At 40.0% G+C, this 24,547-nt stretch overlaps 1 protein-coding gene across 1 annotated transcript in view; it reads right to left on the bottom strand.

The window, feature by feature from the left end:
* The window catches only part of LOC122794907 (E3 ubiquitin-protein ligase TRIM62-like), a 367,006-nt gene that overhangs the window by 162,105 nt on the left and 180,354 nt on the right, over window positions 1-24,547 (bottom strand). The window lies entirely within an intron of this gene.

Raw genomic sequence — 24,547 nt, 5'->3', positions numbered from 1 at the left:
TTTTCAAACTCAGTTCACTGTTTTTTAAGACTGTTTTCAGAAATTTTCATAATTTTTGAAGCCAAAAGTCCACTGAAAATTTTGCTTTCACCACCACCTCCCTGTCTCCATTCACAACCACACTAGGGTCCATATCACTATTCTTACTAAAAGCTGTCACTCTCAGTCTCTACACAAGCATAATCTCCTTTAAACCTTCCATGGAACAGTCTCCTTAGCAAAATTAGTCTGAGTAGGGAAAGAAACACTTGTTGGAGAAGATAAAACCTATGCTAATTGATTTATCAGTAGTGTAAGGTTGCCAGCTATTGGTTTCCTATGAACAAATCACTGCTCCATGAGATAATATGCTAGTCAGGATCACAAACAACCAGCAATAAAATGAGAAATCAGAGTGTTGTGGCAGCTTACATAAATGAAAATCTATAAAAAACACCAACCAAGCCATACACAGAAATAATCTACAGTATCTCAAATTTATTTATTTAGCACTTTTGTCTCCACATTCAGCTGAGACTTTTTCAGAATAAATTCATTTTGTGAATGCTCTGCTTTTAAACATTAAAATACTTTAAATACATGACCCATTTCCATCAATGAGCAAATAAAATTTCAAAATGTCATTCAATGGGTCTACTACAGATAACTGAACTTTTAAAACATCAACTTTCATATGGCCAAGACCATATGACCGACGTTTCAAAAGTTCGAACACCTGAAAAAAAAAATTAAACAAAACAAAAAAAAAATTCCTGGACATTTCTGCAGGGGGGCAAGCCCCTCCCCGTGCCCCCCAAACTCCCTGCTATTAAATATACCAGCTCTGAGATTGCACTACAGCAAGGAAATGTGAAATTTTCCTGTGCCGCACTGTATGGAGATCTCCGTTCAGAACGTTCGAAGTTTTAAAATTTCGATCATATGGTCTCAGCCATATGAAAGTCGAAGTTTTAAGATTTTGATCATCTGTAGGGGACCCCATTCAACACATATACCCAAACAAAAAACACCATAAATACAAAGACATAAATATATAAAATATACAGTATACTTGAATATTAAAAAACATTAAAAACACAAACTTGCATATTACAGTTGGTAAGACCTAAGTTTCAATATAGGTTTTATGGACATAAACTTGTTGATACTAGAGAACACATTGGCCCATAACCTCTGCTGTCAGTGTAACTCACAATTTTCTAATCTCTCTTTCCACAGGTTGCCCATGGGATTTTTGTATAATTTATTTAAGACTTTAAATTTGAAACCATGGCCTACTTGCCACAAAGGTAGATGTTTCACTGTATTCACCATTACAGTAGTCTTTCTCTCCCTCCTTTTCCTCTGTCTAAACTATGAGTTGGGGTGGGTTGCCTATATCCCGTTCACTAGGTTCACTTCCCATTTTGATCATCTTTCAGGCCTCCATCACCATACCAGGAGAGTATGGATGCTTTTTGTGCACATGGCCTGCATCTCAGAAAGTGACGCTTTATTCCTTGGTTGGGGGGGGGGGTTACCATTAATGAGTACTCTGCTCTTTTGTTCTATCAATGGTATTCCCTATTAACAGTCAATGATACCTCACAAGTCTGCTCAACATCTAAGGAGTCCCAAAGATGATCACATAATTTCCTAAACCACGACCACCAATTGTTTTTCTTCTCCTTTTCTTCTGTTCGTTATTAGAATCTAGTTCACAATCTTCTCTCTCACTGTCCTCAATGTGTGTTTTATTACTTCTGGTTCTGCCAAGGCCTTCTACATTACAGGTGGTCCTTCTGTCATTATGCAATATTTGTATCATCATTTTCCCACAAGACTGAGCCCATTCTACAAATCTTTTCTGTCATTCACATCAGAATTACCATTTAGGAATGCATGGGGCTCCTCTTTAATAATCTATCTTTCACAATATAAATTGAGTGAAGTGTTTGCTAGATTAGCATCTTGAATCGGCAGACAAACTGTACAGTCCTGTCCATAGTAACTATTAATGACCTGTTATTCATTTTTGCTTTTAAAATGTAAACAGGACTCATTAATTCCATCCAATGTCCTCTATGAGGGCTCTCTGCCGTATTTGCAGTCAGTTGTGGTAATACAGGTTCATTCTCCCTTCAGGACTGAACACTAACACCATAAACTGGTATGGTGGTCATATTACAATAGACCATTGCAAAACTGCCCACAATTTTTTATAACTTAAAAAAACTATCTAATAAAGCCACAAGGCATAATAGGTTCATAGGTTCATAGGTAGGTACTAGGCTATCTGCCTGAGGGCATTTATAAGCCTAGCCAGGGTGTGTCAGCTTTTGCCACCCCATTGATTAATTAACTGAGCCTCTGTCAAGAAGAGCCAATGAAGTGATCCCAGGGGTGTATTTTCTGTTACCCATCCACTCGTCAAGGTTTCTCTTGAAGAGTGTTAGTGAGGGGCTCTGCCTAATGTAATTAGGAATTTTGTTCCAAAGCATGGGGAGTCTCTGTGACAGGAATCGATCCCTCCAGAATGTTCTATTTATTGTTGTGGCAAGGTTTAGCTCACTATAGCGAGTGCCTCACAGTGACTTGGATTTCTTTAGGGGGAGCATGTCCATCAATTCTGAGTTGGACATGGCTTTGTAAGTCAGGCAGAGATCACCTCTGAGTAAGCGATATGCCACTGAGTACAGCTGGAGTTTTTCCAGTCGGGCTGCATAGGACATGTGTTTGAGACCTGTAATCCTCTTGGTGAGGTACTTTTGTGGTTTTTCCAGCTTTTGGAAGTGTCTTGTGAGGTACATCCCAAATGGGGCATTGTACTCTATGATGGGTCTGATGAGTGATGAGTAGAGGGGCACTATAACCTCTTTATTTCTAGATATGAACACTTTCCTAATTAGATGGGCTACATAGAAGGATTTCCTAACTAATTTGGCAATATGATTGTCAAAGGAGAGATTACTATCTACCTGGGTCCTCAGATCTCTTATTACCTCTTCTGTATTAAGGGGGCTGCCACCTATGTGGTAATTCATGGGTGTTTTGTTTTTCCCAAACGGGATGACTATGCATTTTTTGGCATTTAGCTTGAGACCATGACTTTGACACCAGGTGTCCGTCTCAGTAAGGCCCTTTTGGAGAATGTCTGTGTCAGCCGGTGAGCCAATTATGGCTCCCAGTTTGCAGTCATCTGCGAACTTGGTTAGCCATAGTCCTCCTGTGTTTGCCTGTACTTCTGAGAAGTATATTGTGAACAGTAGGGGTCCCAGGACCAAGCCTTGTGGGACACCACTTGTGACTTGTTTAGAGTCGGACCTGGAGCCTGCTATTCTTACTGTGTGAGTTCTGTCTGTAAGCCAGTTGGCAACCCATCTTGTGATATAGGGGTTTATGTTCAGCCTGGTGAGTTTTTCTATAATTCCCAAGTGGGGAATGGTATCAAAAATCTCGGCGAGGTCAAGGTAGGCTGTGTGAACTACCTTCCCCTCATCTATGGCCTTGGTGACTGTCTCGTAGAAGTCAACCAGGTTTAGTAAGCATGATCTGCCCTTAACAAAGCTGAACTGGGTCAGGTCAAGTGCTTGGAGGTTCCCAATGTCTTTGTTAATGAGTTCCATGATGATGCGCTGCATAGCCTTGCAGACCAGGCTAGTCAGGCTTATGGGGCGATAGTTACCAGGGTCAGTTGTGGCCCCTCCTTTGTGGAGTGGAATAACTGTTGCTGTGAGACATTCTATGGGAACATAGCCTGTGGAGAGGCTAAGGTTGAACAGTGTGTTAAGGTGTGGGGGGGGGGTTAGTTCGTTCTGTAGTTCATGCAAGACGCAGCCTGGTGTCTGGCCCCATTGACGCTGTGCTTTTGGCTTTTGAAAGGGCTGTTTTCACCTGTGCATCTGTGATTTCTGGGACACTACACTTTTCCGGTATTGTTGTGAACCCTTTTGGGGGTGAGAGGGGGATGAAGTTTGCACTGAATCTATCTGCCAGGATGTTGGCAATATCAGTGGGTTCAGTATATTTTGTGCTATTTTTGCACTAGCTCAGAGCATATCTGTGAGTTGCCACTTAGATTCTTGACATAGCTAAAGAAGGCTTTGTGGTTATCTTTCAAATCCTTGGCTATTTGTCTTTCGAAGTTAGCCTTGGAGGATTTTATGAGGGACCTTAACTTCTTACTGTTGCTGATCAGGGATGTCTTTCCTTCTTGGGATTTGCTTTTTTTCCTGAACTAGTTTCCTCCTTCTATTGTATAGCCTGTTTATGGCAAGGGTTCACCAGACTGGTTTCCTTCTCTTAGGGGAGTGAGTCTTGGTTTTGCTAGGGATGTCATGATCCATGCATCCTTGTAGGTGCTCATAGAGTGCATTTGTAAAGGTTTCTGCATCTTGGGCAGCATTATCCATTAGCGTGGGGGCTGTGAAACTTACCACCTCTGTCTTAAGTAAGGTGAAGTTTGCTTTAGAAAAGTTTTTACTGTGGTTTCCTTAGTTGGGGGTGGTGGTGGGGTGTGGACATCCAGAGTGATTAGTTTATGGTCTGATCTAACCAGTGATGGGTTGACCTCTGGTGTGGAACACCTGTCGCCCATGTTGGTGATGACCAGGTCCAATATGTTTTCACCTCTGGTAGGGGAGTGTACCAGCTGATTCAGGGCATTTGAGTTGATAAATTCCAAGAAGCGCTGGACCTGGGAGTTTGTACTTGAGTAGTTTTCCCAGTTAATGGTAGGGTAATTGAAATCGCCCAATATCAGGGTGTTCGGTAGGACTGTCATGTTTTCCAGTTTCTCCAGAAAAGCAGAGTGGTGGTCCTGGGTCATGGAGGGTAATCTGTAGCAGGCCACAATTTGCATTGCAGATTTGCCTGATGTTAGTTGAACATGGATGATCTCGGAGGTATCATGCTGTGCCACTAACCTGGAGGTGTAGGTATCCTTGATGAATATGGATACACCCCCTCCTTTTGTGTTTCGGTCCATGTTCTGTGACCGAAATGTGTGGTATGAGTTGTATCCCGGTAGTGCTGGGGTGCTCTGTGGAGCCATGAACAAGGTTTCAGTTACTGCACAAATGTCGACGTTCTCCATTCTAAGGAGTGCTTCGAGCGCATGCACTGTGAGATTTAAACTCCTGGTGTTGAGTAGCATAACCCTCATTTTTTTATTTGTGCTGTTTATGGAGGTGGGTTTGACTTTTGAGCCTTGCCTAAAAAAGGCACTATGGGGGCAGCAAGAGCCTTGGCTAGTATTCGAAAGCCTAGGAGTGACAGGTGCAAGCTGTCTCTTGCGAAGCAATGAGGCCTGTCGAGCATGTCATCCCAGGCTGACAGATACTGGATCCCCTTCGAATGACACCAGAAGCTCAGCCAATTGTTGAAATTGATCCTTTTTCTTTATACTGCGGTATCATTCTTGGTGAGGGCAGGATGCTACTCAGGGTCTGGGTCATACCCGCCTGGGCTACATGATCAGAGAGCTCTTCCATGTCTCTTTTCATGTAGTCCAGGGAGGTACATCTCAGGTCATTCACACCAACATGAGCAATGACAGAGTCATATTTGTACTTGTTCTGGAGTGACCTGAGTGCTTGTGTTATGTGGCGGATTCTGGCTCCCGACAGGCAGCTAACAGTAACCTTCTCCTTGTCCAGCCTAGTGAGTGGGACGTCAGTGTGCCTGACTATAGAGATGCCTATTACTAGTGTGTTAGGTATGTTATTTCGCCTCAAGGGCTGTGATTGTGCGGCACACTGATTTTGTGTTTTATGTGTTGCCTGGTTTGTGACAGGAGGTGCAGGATTTTTGGGTGTCTGCTTTGGAGGTCTGTGATGCTTTTGCAGGTTTTTATTTAGAGCCTCCGAGTATGATTTTGTGTATTTATGTGTATTTTTTGCCACTGCTGGTTTAGTATGTCTATATAAGGCTGGATGTGTGGTGCAAGTGTTAACCTTCGCCTTATGACTGCTTGTTCCAGTCTTGGGTGGAGAGAGCTTAGCCTCCAATTTAGCTATATAATTGCATCTCTCGCATATGTTAATGTTTTGTGGTAGAAGGATAGGGTTGTCTGTGTACATGAGGCAGTTGTAACATTGCCTCAGGATACCCAGGTTCACCAGCTGGACTGGAGAGTATACCTGAAATTGCCCTTTGGTCATGTCTGAATAGTAGGGTGAGCTGCTTAGTTGCTTGGTTGGTGAGGGGTGAATAATGAGCCTTGCCCTGCTGGGCAATCAAGTGTCGGGGTATATTAGTACTTGCTATTAGGTCTGAGCAAGTGCTGGACTGTAGGATGCTTTTTAAGTGCTTAGGTTGAGAGTTAGACTACTTTCAAGGGAAAACTGAAGAGGAGACTTGGTGGAGCCAGGATAAATTTAACCCTAGCTAACCAGTGCTGCCCGGATGTGCAAAATCGTGCAAACACAGTTTTTACAGCAGGGAAATGAAAGAGATAGAAATTAGCCTAAAATGGCCCACAGACAGATGGCTGCTCAAAGCTCCCTCTCTCACAGGTGAACAAAGAAACCTCCCTCTATCAAAGTAAGGTATGGGCAACTCATAAAATTGTAACAGACCTGAATTCTGCATTAGCCTGAAAACTGGACTATACTAGCTTAGAAAGGTGGGAAACAAGGGAAAAACATTTTGAAAAGATAAGGCAAAAACAGTAAAAATACACTAAAACAGCTTTAAATGACTAAAAACAGTAAAAAATACACTTAAAACATCTTTAGATGACTACAAGCAATCAGAAAAGGCTTTTAAACAAATTACCCAATTAACCAGTAAAAAAATCTCAAAACTGAGCCCTGTTCCTGTAGTCTTCAATCAGACAAGTTCTAACTGCACACTCCTGCCACTGGGGTGCAGGGGAACCTTCCCCAAAAAAGAAGGCCTGGATTAGTGCTCAAGTTATACAAACAAAGCTAGATTCAGCAGGCCTGGATCTAGTCTATGCTACAGCAAACAAGGTGCACCAATTTCAGTAAGAAAGAGTTCAAATATGCAGGCACTATAAGCCTTTAACCAAAAATTCCCAGCTCAGAAGGGCAGAGTCCAGGCTCTTCTCCCTCAACAGTGCAGACCACAAACCTTCTTAATGTAAAATAACTGGCCTGAAGCCCAAGTGCTTAAACCAGAACTAATACACTTTTAGAATAACAGACACTGAGCCCTCAATCAGCAGTTCCCACCTTAGAAGGATGTAAGCTACCTGTTCTGCCACAACAGTGCAGACCAGAGACCTTCTTAATGTAAAACAACTGGTCTGAAGCCCAAGTGCTTAAACCAAAAGGCTTAGAATGATAGCTACACTTTAATCAGGTTACTACCAAGCAGTAATAATTACAATTGAATATTTTTAAGAAGGCCTGGATTCGTGCTCAAGTTATGCAAACAAAGCTAGATTCAGCAGGCCTGGATCTAGTCTATGCTACAGCAAACAAGGCACACCAATTTCAGTACGAAACAGTTCAAATATGCAGGCACTATAAGCCTTTAACCAGAAATTCCCAGCACAGAAGGGCAGAGTCCAGCCTCTCCTCCCACAAGAGTGCAGACCACAAACCTTCTTAATGTAAAATAACTGGCCTGATGCCCAAGTGCTTAAACCAGAATTAATACACTTTTAGAATAACAGACACTGAGCCCTCAATCAGCAGTTCCCAACTTAGAAGGATGTACACTACCTGTTCTGCCACAACAGTGCAGACAACAAACCTTCTTAATGTAAAACAACTGGTCTGAAGCCTAAGTGCTTAAACCAAAAGGCTTAGACTGATAGCTACACTTTAATCAGGTTATTACCAAGCAGTAATAAATACAATTGAATACTTTTAAGAAGGCCTGGATTAGTTCTCAAGTTATGCAAACAAAGCTAGATTCAGCAGGCCTGAATCTAGTCTATGCTACAGCAAACAAGGCACACCAATTTCAGTAAGAAACAGTTCAAATATGCAGGCACTATAAGCCTTTAACCAGAAATTCCCAGCTCAGAAGGGCAGAGTCCAGCCTCTCCTCCCACAAGAGTGCAGACCACGAACCTTCTTAATGTAAAATAACTGGCCTGAAGCCCAAGTGCTTAAACCAGAACTAATACACTTTTAGAATAGCAGACACTGAGCCTTCAATCAGCAGTTCCCAACTTAGAAGGATGTAAGCTACCTGTTCTGCCACTACAGTGCAGACCACAAACCTTCTTAATGTAAAACAGCTGGTATTAATTTCTACCACTCACAGCAAATAAGAACAAGGTAACTTATAAGATATCCAGCAACTTTGTTTGTCCTGTTTATCCTGCAAAGACAAACTTTCCAAGTCTTTGTATTTTTGTTCTGCCACATAGACACTCGCAGAGTGTGCATACTTAAGCTCAGCCGTCAGAAAACCACACCCCCAGCAAACAATGAAGCAAGAGTGCTTCTGTTCAAACAAACAGTTACTTTAAAGCAAACAAAAAACATCCTTCACATTAGCAACTCCATTGCCCTAGACAAGTGCTAGACACTTTTTTCTAGTTAGGACCTGGACACTCAAGCTAAAGTAGTGCAGAAAGTAAAAAAAAAAAAAAAAGACGCAACAACCTTTTCTAAGCTCTACCCTCATAAAGCCACACTTCCAACAGAGACTTAAACAGGAGATGGTCCATTCAAATAAAGTTATTTTAAAACAAAATAAATCCTTTACATTAGCAATTACATTCTCCTAACTGGGTACCAGTTATATTTTCCAGATAGAATTTTGAAGATTTCTAGCGGTAACAGCAGGTTATACATAGGGAGGTGCATTTGTTACTTGTTGGAAACATTGAAATGTATAACTGCGGTCAGTCTTTTCCCTTCACTAACCAGTTAGTCAGGCTTAGTATACCCAGTACAGCTGCACAATCAGTCTATGTATGAGATATTGGTGGCAATGAATGGAACTAAGTACACATCTTATTGGTGTATGTAGGTATGTGAGAGCGTAATGGGAAACTGTGTGTGTGTGTGTGTGTGTGTGTGTGTGTGTGTGTGTGTGTGTGTGTATGCACATGTGGTGCGTGTGGGTATGTGAGTGTAAGGGGAAAGTGTGTGTGTGTGTGTGTGTGTGTGTGTGTCTGTGTGTATGTGTGTGCGCCCGCACATATCTGTTTTTCATAATTCTCCACAGTGCTCTTTATATTAGCAGAAGTTGTTATAAGAATCAAAATTAGAGCTTAAATGGCCACACTAGAAAGCCTGGAAAGAATACATATTTAACATTCAGTAAAAGGAACGGAATGTTCATGTGAAGCCGACAGTCATTCCTCTCAATCTCTTAGAACAAAACATCTGGATAAAGCCATGAATAATGGGGAGCAACGGGCCAAGAATAGGGACACTTTTTAAGTATTGCTCTTACAAACTTAGAAACCAGATAGAATAACACATTTTGCATTAGCATGAATCTTCCGAATGGGTATGAAGTCTGAAACTCAAATGTATGTCATTATTTTCTGACTTCAACCTTAATGATTTACCAAAGATTTGTCAGAAAAAAACACAATTTTAAGAGAAATAAACCAAAAATGAGAGGCAAAAATCTGGACATTCTGCAAAAATCTGTACAGTTGAGACAGTGAATCCAATCCGATGCTGAGGGTGGAAAGAAAGCAATAAAGTGATGGAAAACATCAAATTGTGTAACTTCCTGATGATTCATGCAAAGCCAAGATATAAATCAACAGATGCTACTGAAAAACAACAGAATAGATTATGTGTAAGGCAAGCTGTAAATCTGTGGGCTAAATGTGACCAAGGAATATATAGACACAGTTCCTCCAGGATGTTTTCTAATCAAAGAACTCAAACCGGCAGTAAATTTCTCTGAATCTGTTTGGCAAGGTCTAGCTTTACCTCCCCTCCCCCAAAAAACTGTTTTCAGACCAGGATAGTCACTTCAGCTATGTGACTTTGAGAATGAAGTGTTCACGCTGAAGTGAAGGTTGAATGAAGGAACACCACTGTCATCAAGATGAGAATGATCAGTTGAGAATGGGGCGGCCTGTCATAACTTTAAAAGCAAAAACAGTAAAACACAGAGAGCAGATCAGAAAGAAAGAGTAAGATAAGTGCATGCCATGCCCTTACGTTTTCAGGGCTCATCTTCTGTGATGGCCATCCATTAATTCTGTTTAAAGTGTATAAATACTGAGCACATGCGAGCCTGACTGCCATTTTGTAGTAAGCTGTTGAGATGTAAGCATGTATGTCTGTAAAGCCTGTCTGTTAATCAGTTCATTTATATCTTATGATGCTGCTATCTATCCTGATGTGTTTCTATGTATTAAAGCATCTAAACCAAATACCCCACCTGCTTGTCATCTATATTAGAGAGGGGCAAGCAATAGGGACTTTAATCAGTCTGTGCAAGGCACATGCTGGAGTCCCTTTATCTTCTTTGTTAGAAACCTCTGAGGTCTCTCCAATTGCTTCAGTTGCTTTGGATACATGCCACAAGGGGAGTAATACTCAATTATGGCCATGATTAGTGAAGAATATAGAGGAGTAATAACCTTCTTTGATCTAGAGGCAATGCCTTTGCTATTTGTGTGCTACGTAGAAAGCCTTCCTTACTACAGTAGACACATGGTGGTCAAAGTTAAGGTCATAGTCGACTTGTCATCCCAGGGCCTTTATCACTTCATGGGTACTTAGGGTAATGTTGTTAATTTGGTAGTGTGAAGGGACATTGTTTTTACCAAAGGGAATGATGATGTTTGAGACCATGACTAAGACACCAGTCATTAGTCTGAGAAAGACCCTCCAGAAGTATACTGACATAATTTGGGGGTTCAATAATTGCACCTAGCTTGCAATAGTCTGCAAACGTGGTCAGCCACAATACTCAAATCCAGAGCTTGACTATAATAAATAGTATACAGTGTCACCACTTAAAAATTAAAAAAAAAATCTTTTTATCAGTTTTATGAAATCAGAAAGGAGCATAACAACTTTGTAGTGTGTGGAAAAATAGAAACAAAACAAGCTTGTTAAGCACCTTTCTGACATCAAGCTTTTGTTAAGCACCTTCCAAAGTACTGTTAAAATCAAGGTTCACACTGAGGATTAACAAGAGATGGTAATGGCAGGGGAAAGAGAAGCAACAGAAGATAGATAAAAACAGCTTTAAATATTGTTAGATACTTCACTTTGCCACATTTATAAATGAAAAGTGTGTCTAAATGAAGTGTCAAAACTTTTTTTAAGGCAGTTCATTTTTCAGAGGGATGCTTTGTTTCTGCCTGCTGTCTGATTGCTCTAAATACTGTCTTTCTCAGGTTTTGAAACTTGGGAAAAACGTGGTACCCCTACAACTTTTTTCTTTTTCCTGTAACTGGTAGCATATGCAACAGATAATGATGCATTCGGTGCAAATAATTATAATCATTATGACGTCCCCACTCTGGGCCAGTAATCAAGGAGCCTTATTCTTCACCACTGACACTGGAGAGGCATCTTCATTTGGAATACAGATGGATACACTCAGTACTTTCAGATGCAGACCTCTCTGCATCAAGCACAAATTCCCTTAAGAGCATACAGGGAATGAAGTCAGTCCAGGGTCAGGGTTTCTTTTTCTGTCTCTCACCAGGTCCCCAGTAAGGCTCCCCACTGGTACAGCTGCAGGGTTAAGTTCTCAGCCATGTGTCCAAGCCAAGTCCTCCAGCACCCTCTCTGTGAAACCAGTACTTTGTGTCCCTGCTCCAAGTAGCTGACACACACACACACACACACACACACACACACACACACACACACACACACACACACACATCTGGGAAAGGCTGGCACAGATTTATCGGCTGTGCCACCTTCTGCCCAGACTATAAGGTAATAACCAGCTCAAAAGGCTTAACTGACAGCTACACTCGTTGAAACCAAAGCTTGAAGTCTCTGTTTTGCCAAAATAACAACTCAAAATGTAATCAGTAAAAAGGTCAAACAATTTCATCCCGTTAGGTGTAGGGACGTGTGCAGAACAAATTCCAAAAAATACAAAGAGTTTAAATAGACTAAATAGACTTTATATCAAATTAGTTAATGGACTCTAATTAGTAATTAAAACCAATGAACCAATAAAACCTACAATGATAAATTTAAAATACAAAAATTAAGGTGTATTAAGTTCATAAACAATAATGTTAAAAGTCAATAATAAAATTCATAAAAAGCATACTAAAATGTAGGTTGACCTAAAATATATGTAATTCAACATATATTTAACGTCTTTTTGTTCATTATTTAAGCCTAGCCGAATGCCTTAATACAAAGATATTGACAAGTGTATGTAAATAAAAATTAAACAAACCAATGGATCTAAGTCCATAAATACAAAATGTTAAAAACATTTCCTCTATTTGATCTATAATTCCTGCACCTTAATCTTTAGAACAGGCAAAAACAGATACATTTTTGTTAAGCTCTGGTGGGATCGTAGCATTCAATTGTAACTGCCACTGTAACTCCCTGTTTTCTAATTCGAATTCCCGCCAGCCTCCCTTGGGATTGTTAGGAATAATATCCAAAATTCCAAACATAAATTTAGTGAAACCATAACAGTTTAAACTATACTAAAGACTATAAGGTAGTTATTACTGCCACCAGACACTACAAAGCCAGCTGCCTAAAGCTCTTGCGTGGGTACCCAATTATACTGAGTGAAATTAATAATAATACAAATGGTAATGTTGACCAAACAGCCAGGCTTCAGGCGTGGCCACAGTGTCACCAATAGATATAAGTACTCTCAAAGGTTACAATATTCCCTAAAAGGACCAGCCACAGTGAAAAGTTTAACTATATTTAATAATAAATAATAAAAGAACACAAAAATATGAAATTATTTATTTATTTATTTATTGGTGACCAGGAAAGGCCAACAGGGTGAGAAACCCATTTTCAGAGGAGGTCCGAGGAGAAAAGCTCCAACAGTGACAATAAAATATAAAAAGCAGTTAACATTACAATCAAATTAAAGGATAAAGTATAACAAATAGAAAGCATAAAAATACATTGCGCCAAGAAAGTAGAAATGAAAAGTATAAAAATACATAGTTGCAAGAGTTTATGCCCAAACTTATTTACATTAGAATGTTTACAAATATTTATACACATTTTGTAACAGTTATTAAACAAAGAAAGGTTTTATGGTTTTGAAGAGGAGAGGTGATAAGTTGTAACAGCACATAAGTAATTGAAAGGGAAGAGGTCAATAGTTAGTTGTAGAGTAGGCTATTAGTAATTAATGAGATGCATTAGATTAAGAATTTCAAGGAAATTGAGCTAATTTCTGATTGTTACAGAAAAACAATACTTAACTAATCTCACTATATTTTCCTGACTGAGCTAAAGAATACTACTCCCTGACTTACGAGAGCAAGGCAAAATGAAGTAGGTGAGAGATCCTTCTTTGTCAGGTTACAAGAACAGACTGCCCTGAGACTTTAGTGTTAGCTAATATTAAAACATTATTTCTGTACAGAATGACATAGCATACATCTGGTCATCTCACATCTAGCTCCCCCGCAACCTCCCATTGCTAGAAACTGCCAGGATTTAGCACCTACATGTCAATAATACACACACAAGAGCATTGCTCAGATTTGGTGCACCTTCTGGAAGTCATAAAACAATTACAAACTTCTACTCCTCCCACAGTGACTAACAAGCCATGCTTCTTACAGACACTGTGTATCTGACTTCATTCAAAACTGTGAGGTAACATCTTTATGGCCTAGGCCCAGTAATTTAATTTTCTTACTATTTCTCAAAGTCAAGTGGATTGAGATTAATCTCTTCTCTTCCAATATCCTCTGTTACAATACATACATTTAAACAGTTACAATAATGCATGCACGTGTCTTTTCTGCCCAGCAGGGCATGTTGTTGATACATTTTTAACACAAGCAGCTTTACAAATACATTTTTAACACAAGCATCTGTACAAATCAGTTTGATATACAAATTACATACAATTAATTACAAAATTCCAGCTAGCTGTTATAGTATATGTTACACATCCACTACCCTACTTCTCCTGGAATAGCTGGCAATACCTCACATAATCACAATCATGTTTCACCAATGATAACCCTTATTATATGTTCCTAAATGGGATGCCAAGACTTACCTTAATAATGTCACAAACACTTCATAAACTGGTTATGATAACAGAACCAATCAATCCTCTATATGATGCACTTTTTGAGATTGTTATTGCCTAGTCTCAAACCACTGAACCAACAGTAGTCTAAAAGGAAGTTACTTGACAGTCCTGTGATGCTGGCACACAATATAAATTGAAGTCAACAGATTTTTTTTTTAATTTCTTAACTGGGTAAACATACTAAACGCAATTACTTCTATTCAGGTGCAAACTGGAGCACTGTCTGCTTAAGACATTTGTTCAGAGCCAGACTGAGGGATGAAGCTCTTTGACAGGTTGCAGCATTAGCCTCTGTGCTAAACTGCCACCAATAAACTGCACTGCTATTAACTAACAGCTTTAAAAGATGCACCATATCATGAATGCACAACATATTCACCAGGAAAGTATATCAAATATCTTATAATTTAACATTTTTTATACACCACTGACTGACACATAAGCAGCAGCAAACGTTTCATGTGTGCAAAGAATTATGATCAAGTTAACATCAATCATAAATATGTTTGTTTTGGGTTTATGAAATACATAGGTGTGTGTGTGTGTGTGTGGGCAGGTAGGGATGTGTGTGTGTGTGGGGGGGGGCAGGTAGGTGTGTGTGTATGTGTGTATGTGTGTGGGCAGGTAGGGTTGTGTGTGTGTGTGTGTGTGTGTGGGGGGGCAGGTAGGGGTGTGTGTGTGTGTGTGTGTGTGTGTGTGTGTGTGTGGGCAGGTAGGGTGTGTGTGTGTGTGTGTGTGTGTCTGTGTAGTAGCAAAGCTAATTCCTCTCACCTCCATGAAAAGCACAAAAATGCACTCTTATGCATCAGTTAATGTATTCCTGTGTGCTCATTAGAAAGGAATAAACACAGTTTAGGATTTTGCCTTGTATAAACATAAGGGGACAACGTAATGCTTACTTCAACCTATTGATGAAAACACTCCCATTAGTGTATAAGCAATGAGAAAGGCCTCTCTTGAACCTAGTACAGTTTGCTTGGTTAAGACTTTTAGTCCACGTGCTGGACTCACAGAACAGATCTAATGGTTAATATCAGTAACATGAACTTGAAAGCATTAGGCCCAGTTTCTGTAAGTATTTTGAAATCAGGATAAGTTTAGACAAACCTTCAGAATCTCCTGATCATGCTTTACATCCAAATGATCACGGATTATTTTCCTAACTGCTCAATTTACTTATACCCTAATCTGTATATCCCTTGGCACTGCAAAAACAGTAGCCCTCACAAAATTCAGATTCATTGAAAATAATATACGGAATGAGCCACTTCTGCATCCAAGCTTAAAAGTGCTTGTGCTATCTCAAAAAGGTCATTTTTATAATGTACTTTACTCCCATAGTGTTTGGAGCCTGGGAAACTCCTTTAGCTTAGAGATACATCAGAAGTTGCCATTCTTAGCTTTTAAGAGTGCTTACAGCTCTGTTTGCCACATAACGCAAGCTAGTTGCATGCATGGGCCCACTCTGTTCCCCCAATTCTCACTCACTCACTCCCACCTCATGTACTTACATACTAATCTTAACCCCACTCTCCTCCCTCACCTCCAGTCATCTCAAACTACTAAACCATATCCCAACCTCTACAAACTAAACCACACCTTCCTGCAAACCCACATTTACCATCTCTCTCACGTTGTCTCCATTCTACTACTACCCAAAACAATCCACCTTTTCACTACCATACTAATCTTTTTCTCATAAATTAGTAAGAAATCCAATATTGACATTTAAAACCATATAATAAAAAAAAACACAAAAGTTCCACCGACACCTCTCAACCTCTTAGCACAAGTAATCTGGTCAAAGCCAAAAATAATAGGGGGGCAAGGTCCAAGAGTAAGGACAGATTTTTAAATATTCCTCTTACAAACTTAGAAAGTTAACAGAATAACAGGTTTTTCATTAATGTGCATTTTTTGAAGTGCATGAAGGTTGAAACTCAATTGTATGTCATTATTTATTGACTTCAACCCTAAATGATTTGCTAGGAAACCACAAATTGTATGAGAAGCAGACCAAAAATATGAGGCAAAAATCTGGACAGTCTGAAATACTGGACATTTCAGACGTATGATCCCAGTCACACCCTCTATAATTCTTACTTCTGCAAAAAAATCATCATGCTCTTCAAATAACTTCAGCTCACCTCTCTCCTCATCCAAGCCTATCTGACAAAATATCACCTATCCTTTAACAGCAACAATCAAATAATATTTCTCAAGCCCCTTCATATACCCCACCTGTAATGCATAACCTTTTCAATATAACCCACATTCACTTTTTCAAACAAAAATATGTACAGCAGAGCTATCCAAGCCACAGACTAAACATAACAATTAAAACAAAAAATAAATGACTATACTTATTACTAAGTAGAACTTCCTTTCTGAAATGTTCTGGCGGTATATATTCCAACCCAGCTTGATTACACCCATCAGTCCCTTATACCACATCTCTTAATAGCAATGCAACAATTCAATCCCCAGCCCATAGTAATTCAGAACTAAAATTTGTCACTATGTCACCTTAGAATCATCTGTAATAAAGTAACAGAACTGCATGATTTCTTATCTCATCATAATTCAAATACTAGTAACAGCAGAAACCTGATTAAAACCCAACATGAAAGTTAGGAAAATCCTTCCTCCAGGGTATAGTGTCCTAGGTCTGACCATTTATCTAAAAAAGCTGGAGGTATTGCCATCATACACCCAAACATCCTTCAGTTATCACTCTATCATCTGGCACCCCTGCATTTCACAATGCAGAAATGCTAATCTCCTCACTCAAACTTAATCCTTGTAAGAAAATAGTCATCATAGCTCTTTACACACACACCCCCCCCAGCAACAAGATCTCAACAGCCAAAAACACACTATTGTGGGTGTCTACTAATATACAGCATGAAACCCTCATACTAGGACAGCTCAATACTGAGTGAAACAAATCAAAACTGATATTTCTACCAGTAGTGTTAATATATATGGGTTCTCCTAACTCATATGCAAACCAAACAGATACAGCAAACCCACAACCACGTGATTAGTCTTTGACTAGATACTAACAAATAAACCTAACAATGTCTTCAGCTCTGGTACTATACCTGATCAACTATACCAGATGACCACCTTCCCACATATAATAACAGCAACAATATAAAATTGTGTGGAACCTAACAAATTTCAAAGAAAATGTATTTATCTCCACACTAAAAATAACACAATTGGAGGACTGCCTAAGAGGGCTGCACACTGAAAAAAAACTTAACTTCAGCTCTACCAGTGTGAAAAAAGAAACTGAAAGACAAGGGCAAGGAACTTGATCACTTTTAGGAATTTCGGTTACTGGCTAGCAAGTACACTGCCTGGATGTCAGCAAAGAAGAAACCAAGAGAGTCTGAAAGAAAGGCAACTAGAAAAGGTGAAGAGAAAACACCAACAGGGAAGAATCCCGCAGCTGTTCAGCAAAAAGCAGTTCAAGCTCCAGATTTGGTGCAAGACATGACTTCCAGTAATCTAGAGGAAAGAATAAGTCAAATGTGCTCAGATGATTAAAATAAATGAAATGCTGAAAGAGTATATCTACTCAAATAAGAAAAGGTTGGAAAAAATGGCAGGAGCTTTAAACAGATATTCAGGTGAGCTGATAAAACGGCAAAAATCAGAGGATAAAATGAAGAACTTCTGGCTGAGTATGAGATTGTTCAAGAAGAGATGTTTCAAAAATTGTACAATTGGAGGCCAGAGTATGAAGGGAAAATCTGAGATTTAATACTGTAATAGAGAAAGCAGAAGGAACAGACTATTAATTTTGTGAAGGCAAAACTAAGCAGCTGGACTGGTATTCCCCAACAGGAACTGTTAATTGAATAGGTACGCTGTGTGTATGCTCCAAGTCGGTATGCTTCAAATCTGGCCATGAAAAAGCAGCCAAGACCAGTATTAATAAAGATGCAAACCTACCAGCAGAAAGAGCGGAATATTAATGTCATTTTTGTATTCAGAACAGGCTAAAGAGGAAATACAAAAGTTTGTCCAACAAACAGGATGGCACAGTGGTGCAGTGGTACAGTTGTTGCCTCACAGCAAGAGGTTCTCTGGTTTGATTATCGGCTAGACTGCCTTCTGTGTGGAGTCTGCATGTCCTCCCTGCATTCATGTGGGTTTCCTCCTGGTGCTCTGGTTTCCTCCATGCTACAAAGACATGCATCTGGAGCGTTTCTCCCTGGGCCTCTGCTGAAAATGGTCTTTGTTGCAAGTCAGACTTTCCCAGTAAACACGTTAAATAAATAAATAAATAAATAAAAAGTGAACCATCAAGCAGATGGAGTCTCTGCTTCTCAATATTCTGATAATAAAACACACTTTGCCAGTGATGCCTTTTCCATTGTTCCAAAGACAAATGCTTGAGAAACAGAGAAAAGCACAGGACCTGACTAAAAGAATTGGGAGTACCTTGGAATTGAACTGCAATCTGGAGTTGGGAGATGGAGATGAACAGGAACTGGAAATTAATGAATAAATGTGAAACTGCTAAGCATCAGTCACATTTGTGAAATATGGCTGTATAAGAATAAGTAGAAAGAGTGGACTTTGTCTGGCATTGTTAAATCTGTGGGGAACTGAAAAGCATCTGCCTTACTTCATGTCATTGATGTTTGGAAGGACACTGATGGGAGGGGAAGCGGAAGGAAATAGGTAACTGTAAGTAAAACAATTTCTGTTCTTAACAATATTTCAGTGTAACTTTTCACAATGTAACTAGCATGTTTAACAGTAAAGCATGTTTAGTTGTTCTAGTATGTGATAAAGATGTTAAAGCAAACAGATGCCTTTTTCTCTATTTCCTTCTTCTTTTTTAGTATTACGAAATGCAGGCATTATAATGCAGAAAGAGAAAGAAAGATAGACAAAAGCATTTTTAAGTTAATAAGCTATGATCTTGGATTGCTGAGGTGGGAAATGGGATGCAAAAGTACACAGATCATAATATATATATAGAGCAGATATGTTTTCTCTTATTTTTCCAAAGGTGAATGTCTGGATTAAGGGCCTTGGCTTAATCTAATAACAAGTTTTAAGTGGAAACAAGTAAATAACAGAACACTGAATATAATAAAAAAATTTATTTTAGCAATAAATGTTTCAGCTTATTTTTAGAAGCCTGCTGATGACTACAATTGTCTTACATTTCTGTGGAGACAAGCTAACACGGTAATAAAAAGTCAGAACATTGGTTTCTCCAAGGCTAAAAGTTAATATTTTCTGAAATCATGCAAGTTGTTTTTTTACATCTGGGAGGGGAATAAATATAAAAAAAGAGAAGATACCAATTAGTGTAAGTAGAAGTGCAGGTAATAGCATGCATCTTAGAATGAACAACCTCAGTTTTATGTTAATTAAAGTTTATGTTTGCAGCTGTTTATTTTGGGACAACTTATCAGAAGAGGTAGACTTCATTATGTGAAGATGTACATAGTTTGTGTGTTTGTAGTAAGTTAACAAGGTGTGTGTGTGTGTGTGTGTGTGTGTGTGTGTGTGTGTGTGTGTGTGTGTGTGTGTGTGTGTGTTTTTTTTTGAGAGTCTTCATTAAAACAAAAAGTCTTGTAAAATATGACATGGGTTCCAGTGTTGATGATAAGAAAAAACTGTATAAAGGATTAACCTCTCAAACATTAGTGGGTGCATGTATCACAAAAGTTGGAAATAATCAGGTTTAAAACATGTCATATATAATAGATGTGAATACTGATTTCGTATCATAATGGCATAATGGTTATTTGCCTTAGAGACACAATGTGTAGGGATTGATTCTCACATGAGGTAATTGGCTAAGGTTAAAATGGCCCACAAGGGCAGTTAGCCTAGTAGCAATCTATGACTCTATGAACCTATGAACAGTTAAGACAGAAACACATTAGATAAAAATGATGAAGTATAACCAATCTGCAGGAAGGTCTCCAGTAAGCATGGTATTCCAGTGGAAGTTTGGAAGAAGGGAAGAAAATGATAAAGATCTGGAAGATTTTGTTTAATTGTATAATAAAATGAGATGAAGCACCAATATCTTGGAAAAAAAGGTATAGCGGTTGTAATACCTAAAGATGGTAAAGACCCATCAAATCCAGCTTAATATAGGCCCATTTCAATTTTAAACTATGATTATAAAGTGTTTATGTCTATACTAGGTAAAAGACTGGCAAAGGTTGCCAAATGGGCATTACAGGTGATAAGTGGGTTGAGGATCCAGTCTAAAGACCCATGCTAAGGGTGGTTGGAGTGTGTGTGCCCACCATAAAGCCAATAGCCCTGGATCAATAAGCTACTGCCTGGTGTCTAGTTGCCCAGCCTAGGTTAGCTGGGATAGCTCTGTTGAGCGAAAGCTGGACATAAAACCAATCAACCTGCCAAACATGAACTGAGAATTGCTGCACTCAATGTAGGTTCACTGATAGGAAGCAGCTTGGAAGTGGATGGCATGATGATATGGAGAAGGCTAGACATCCTATGCATCAAGAAGACAAAATGAAAGGACAGTGCAGTGAAGCCACTTGGCTTGGGATCCAGAGTCTACTATTCAGGTGAAGGACAGGCTAGAAATGGTGTGGGAACTGTGGTAAGAAAGATGCTTCAGAAGGCAGTGAGGGATATCATCATAATTAGTGACAGATTCATGACATTTAGACTCAAATGACAGGCAGTATTCATAATCTCAGCCTATGCTCACAACAGGGCTGTGATAGTGAGGAAAAGATTGTATTCATACAACAGTTGCAGGACCTACTAGATAAAGCAGGACAATATAAATTGGTGGTGATAATGGGGAACCTGAATGCACATTACAGGATGGACAGAACAGAAAATGAGGACTGCCTGGGTCCAGATATTTGGGGCAACGTGAATAAAGGACAGTCCATTCTAAACCTCTGTCTGGCAAATGGCTCAATAGTGGCCAACGCGTGGTTCAGAAACAGAGACAGTCACAAGATCACATACAAGACTGGCCAATATGCAACTAGTAAGGAAAGGGCACTGGTGTAGAATCAGTGATTTGCAAAGTAATCCCTAGTGAAACAGTCGGTCCACAGCATAAGCCACTGGTTGTCACAATCACTTGCAAGCAGTGGTCAGAGAAGGCTCTAAAGTCAACAGAGACCAGGATGAACACCTGGAAGTTGACTGAAGAGAAAGTACAACCATTCAAGCTGGAATTACTCAGGGCTCCAGGACCCAAAAAAGAGGAGGAAATTGTTGGGGTTCTATAAGAATGGCAGCTCCTCAAAGCAGCATGTGTGAGGACTACAGAACAGATATGTGGCTGGGCCAGGTATGGAAATAAGGTACAAAAGGAAAGCTGGTGGTGGAATGCAGAAGTCCAGGAAGTCATCAAAAGAAAGAAGGAGTGCAGGTAAAAGTGTGAGATGGAAAAGATCAACCAGGCTAGGCAGAATACTGGTTGCGTAACAAAGAAGCTAAGAAAGGAGTTGCAATAACAAACAACAGAACATAGGAGGTACTCTGCCAACTTCTGGAAAGTGACTCAGTAGGTGGCACAAAGAAATTATATCAGGCAAAGACAGAAAGATTAAGAAGATAGTCAGACACCCTTCATAAGGGATGCCAGCAACAACCTGCTCACCAGTCCACAGGACATCAAAGGCAGATGGAAGGAGTACTTACAGCAGATTCTGAATGAAGAAAGCCCCACAGAAACTGTACTGCCCCAGACACAGCCTACAGTGAGAGAAGAAGAGAAGCCCACCCTAGACGAAATAAGAACAGCACTAAGGAAAATGAAGTCAGGGAAAGCAGCAGGCTCAGATGAGGTCACAGCAGATACAATAAAGTAGGTGAGTGAGATAGGGAAGAAATGGCTCTTGAGGGTACTCATAGCAGTGTGGAGAAAATGTTGCACCACAGATGACTAGAAATAAACATACTCATGTCAGTGTACAAGAATAAAGGGGACATCTGCAAATGTGGGCAGTACAGAGGCATCAAACTCCTGTCACACTGCATGAAAGTTCTGGAGATGGTGTTTGATAAACAGATATGTAAACTAGGTTCATAGGTTCATAGGTTCATACTAGGCTATCTGCCCTAGGGCATTTATAAGCTTAGCCAGAATGTGTTTGGCTTTCGCCACCCATTTTAAATTAATTTTGCTATGCCCTTTTTCGAGGTTAGTATACTGTGCCTCTGTCTAACAGTGACACAGAAGTGATACCCGGGGTAAACCTACGATCTCCCATCCACTCATCAAGATTCCTCTTGAAGAGAGTCAATGATGGACTCTGCCTAACCTGGACTGGGATTTTATTCCAGAGTGAAGGGAGCCTCTGGGTTATGAATCTGTCCCTCCAGCATGTCTTATTTATTTCAGTGCTGAGGTTCAAGTCTCTCAAGCATGTAGCTCAATGGGATTTGGATTTTCTGAGGTGCAGCATGTCCATTAATTCCGGGTTGGACATGGCTTTATCGTCAGGCACAGATCGCCTCTGAGCAGGCGGTATGCCACTGAGTAGAGCTGGAGTTTCTTTAACCGGGCAGCATATGGCATCTGTTTGAGCCCTTTGATCCTCTTGGTGAGGTACTTTTGGGGTCTTTCCAGTTGCTGCAGGTGTTTGGTAAGGTACATCCCAAAAGGGGCATTGTACTCGATTATGGGCCTGATGAGGGATGAGTAAAGAGGCACGATGACCTCCCCTAATCTAGATGTGAATCCCTTCATGATTAGGTGGGCTATATAAAATGTTTTCTAACCACTTTGGCCACGTGGTTGTCAAATGAGAGATTGCTATCAACTTGGGTCCCCAGGTCCCTAATTACTTCTTCTGTACTTAATGGATTACCACCTATGTGGTAATTTGTGGGCACTTTGTTTTTGCCAAAGGGGATGACTATACACTTTTTGGCGTTTAGCTTGAGGCCATGGCTCTGGCACCAGTTGTCTGTTTCTATGAGGCCCTTTTAGAGGATGCTTGTGTCGGCTGGAGAGTCGATTATGGTGCCCAGTTTGCAGTCATCTGCGAACTTGGTCAGAATGTAAAATGGGAGATAAGCAGTTCGGATTCAGATCAGAATGCAGCACAACTGACCTGATTTTTGCAGTGAGACAGATAGTTGAAAAGAAGCTAGAGATGAGGAAAGAGTCCAATTGGGCATTTCTAAACATAGACAAAGCATATGACAAGGTGCCAAGAAAGCTGATTTGGGTAGTACTGCAGTGGTTTGAAGTCCCAGAAACGTGGGTAGAATTAGTGCAGGCAATGTACAAGAACCCAATAACTCAAGTACGAACAGTGTTTGGTCTTGCAGAGGGGTTCCCAGTGGGAGGGGGTGTACATCAGGATTCAGCTGTGAGCCCACTGCTGTTCATACTGATGATGGACTACATTAGTGAACAGGTCAGAAGGGACAGATCAACAAAGTTGCTGTATGCAGACGATGTGGCATTACAGGCAGACTCTGAACAAGAACTTCAGCAAAGGATAGGGGAATGGAATGCAAAGCTGACGGCACATGGGATGAAACTAAGCACAGATAACACAGTGGTAATGGCAGGAAACTGGGGAAATCAGAAGAAGCTAAACACTGGGATAGAAAGGAAGATAGTGGAACAAGTAAATAGCTTCAAGTATTGGTAGAGAAGAAGGGAAGTCTGAATAAAGAGGTCAAAACTAGAATCAGAGGGGCTGCAGCATAGAATCTCAGGTGTAGTGACAGAAGAATGCCAAAGAAGCTGAAAAGTAAGGTGAACAAGATAGTGGTACTACCAGTACTACTGTATGGTAGAGAAATTTGGGCAGTAAAGACAGAGCAGATGAGGAATCTAGAGGTGGAAATGAAGTACCTGAGAAGGTTGGTAGGATGCACACTGTAGGACAGACAAAGAAATGAGAACATATGAGCAGAAGCCAAAGTAGCTCCAATTGCAGAAAAGATCAAAGTGAATAGGTTATGGTGGTTCAGACACTTGCAGAAAAGCAGAAGGCAACCTGGTGAAGAAGATTTGGGACAGACAGGAAGATGGTAAGAGGAAACGAGGACATCCAGCAAAGTGGTGGATGGATTGTGTGAGAGAAGATCTGCGACTGTCAGGCATAACTGTCGAAGAAGGCAGGAGTGTGTTATTGAATGGAGAGAGATGGCAACAGTTAACAAGATACCCTGACCCCATGTAAAAAAATGGGAAAAGGGGATTGATAATGACGAATTAGTAGGGCATTTAAAATAATGCATGATAATTATAGGAACCAATCACAGGAGGTCAGAAAAGATTTGAAATTCACAAAGAAACAATGGGAGGACATATGTATGACTCCCAAATATGCAACAAAATCTAGAAGATTTAGGATTTTTGCCTAGAAGTGTTTGC

Source organism: Protopterus annectens, chromosome 2.part1, assembly GCF_019279795.1.
Source record: "Protopterus annectens isolate FY-2018-M chromosome 2.part1, PAN1.0, whole genome shotgun sequence".
Classification (NCBI taxonomy): Eukaryota; Metazoa; Chordata; order Ceratodontiformes; family Protopteridae; genus Protopterus; species Protopterus annectens.
Note: the sequence above shows the minus strand (reverse complement) of the source record. Positions and strands in the feature narration are given on the sequence as shown.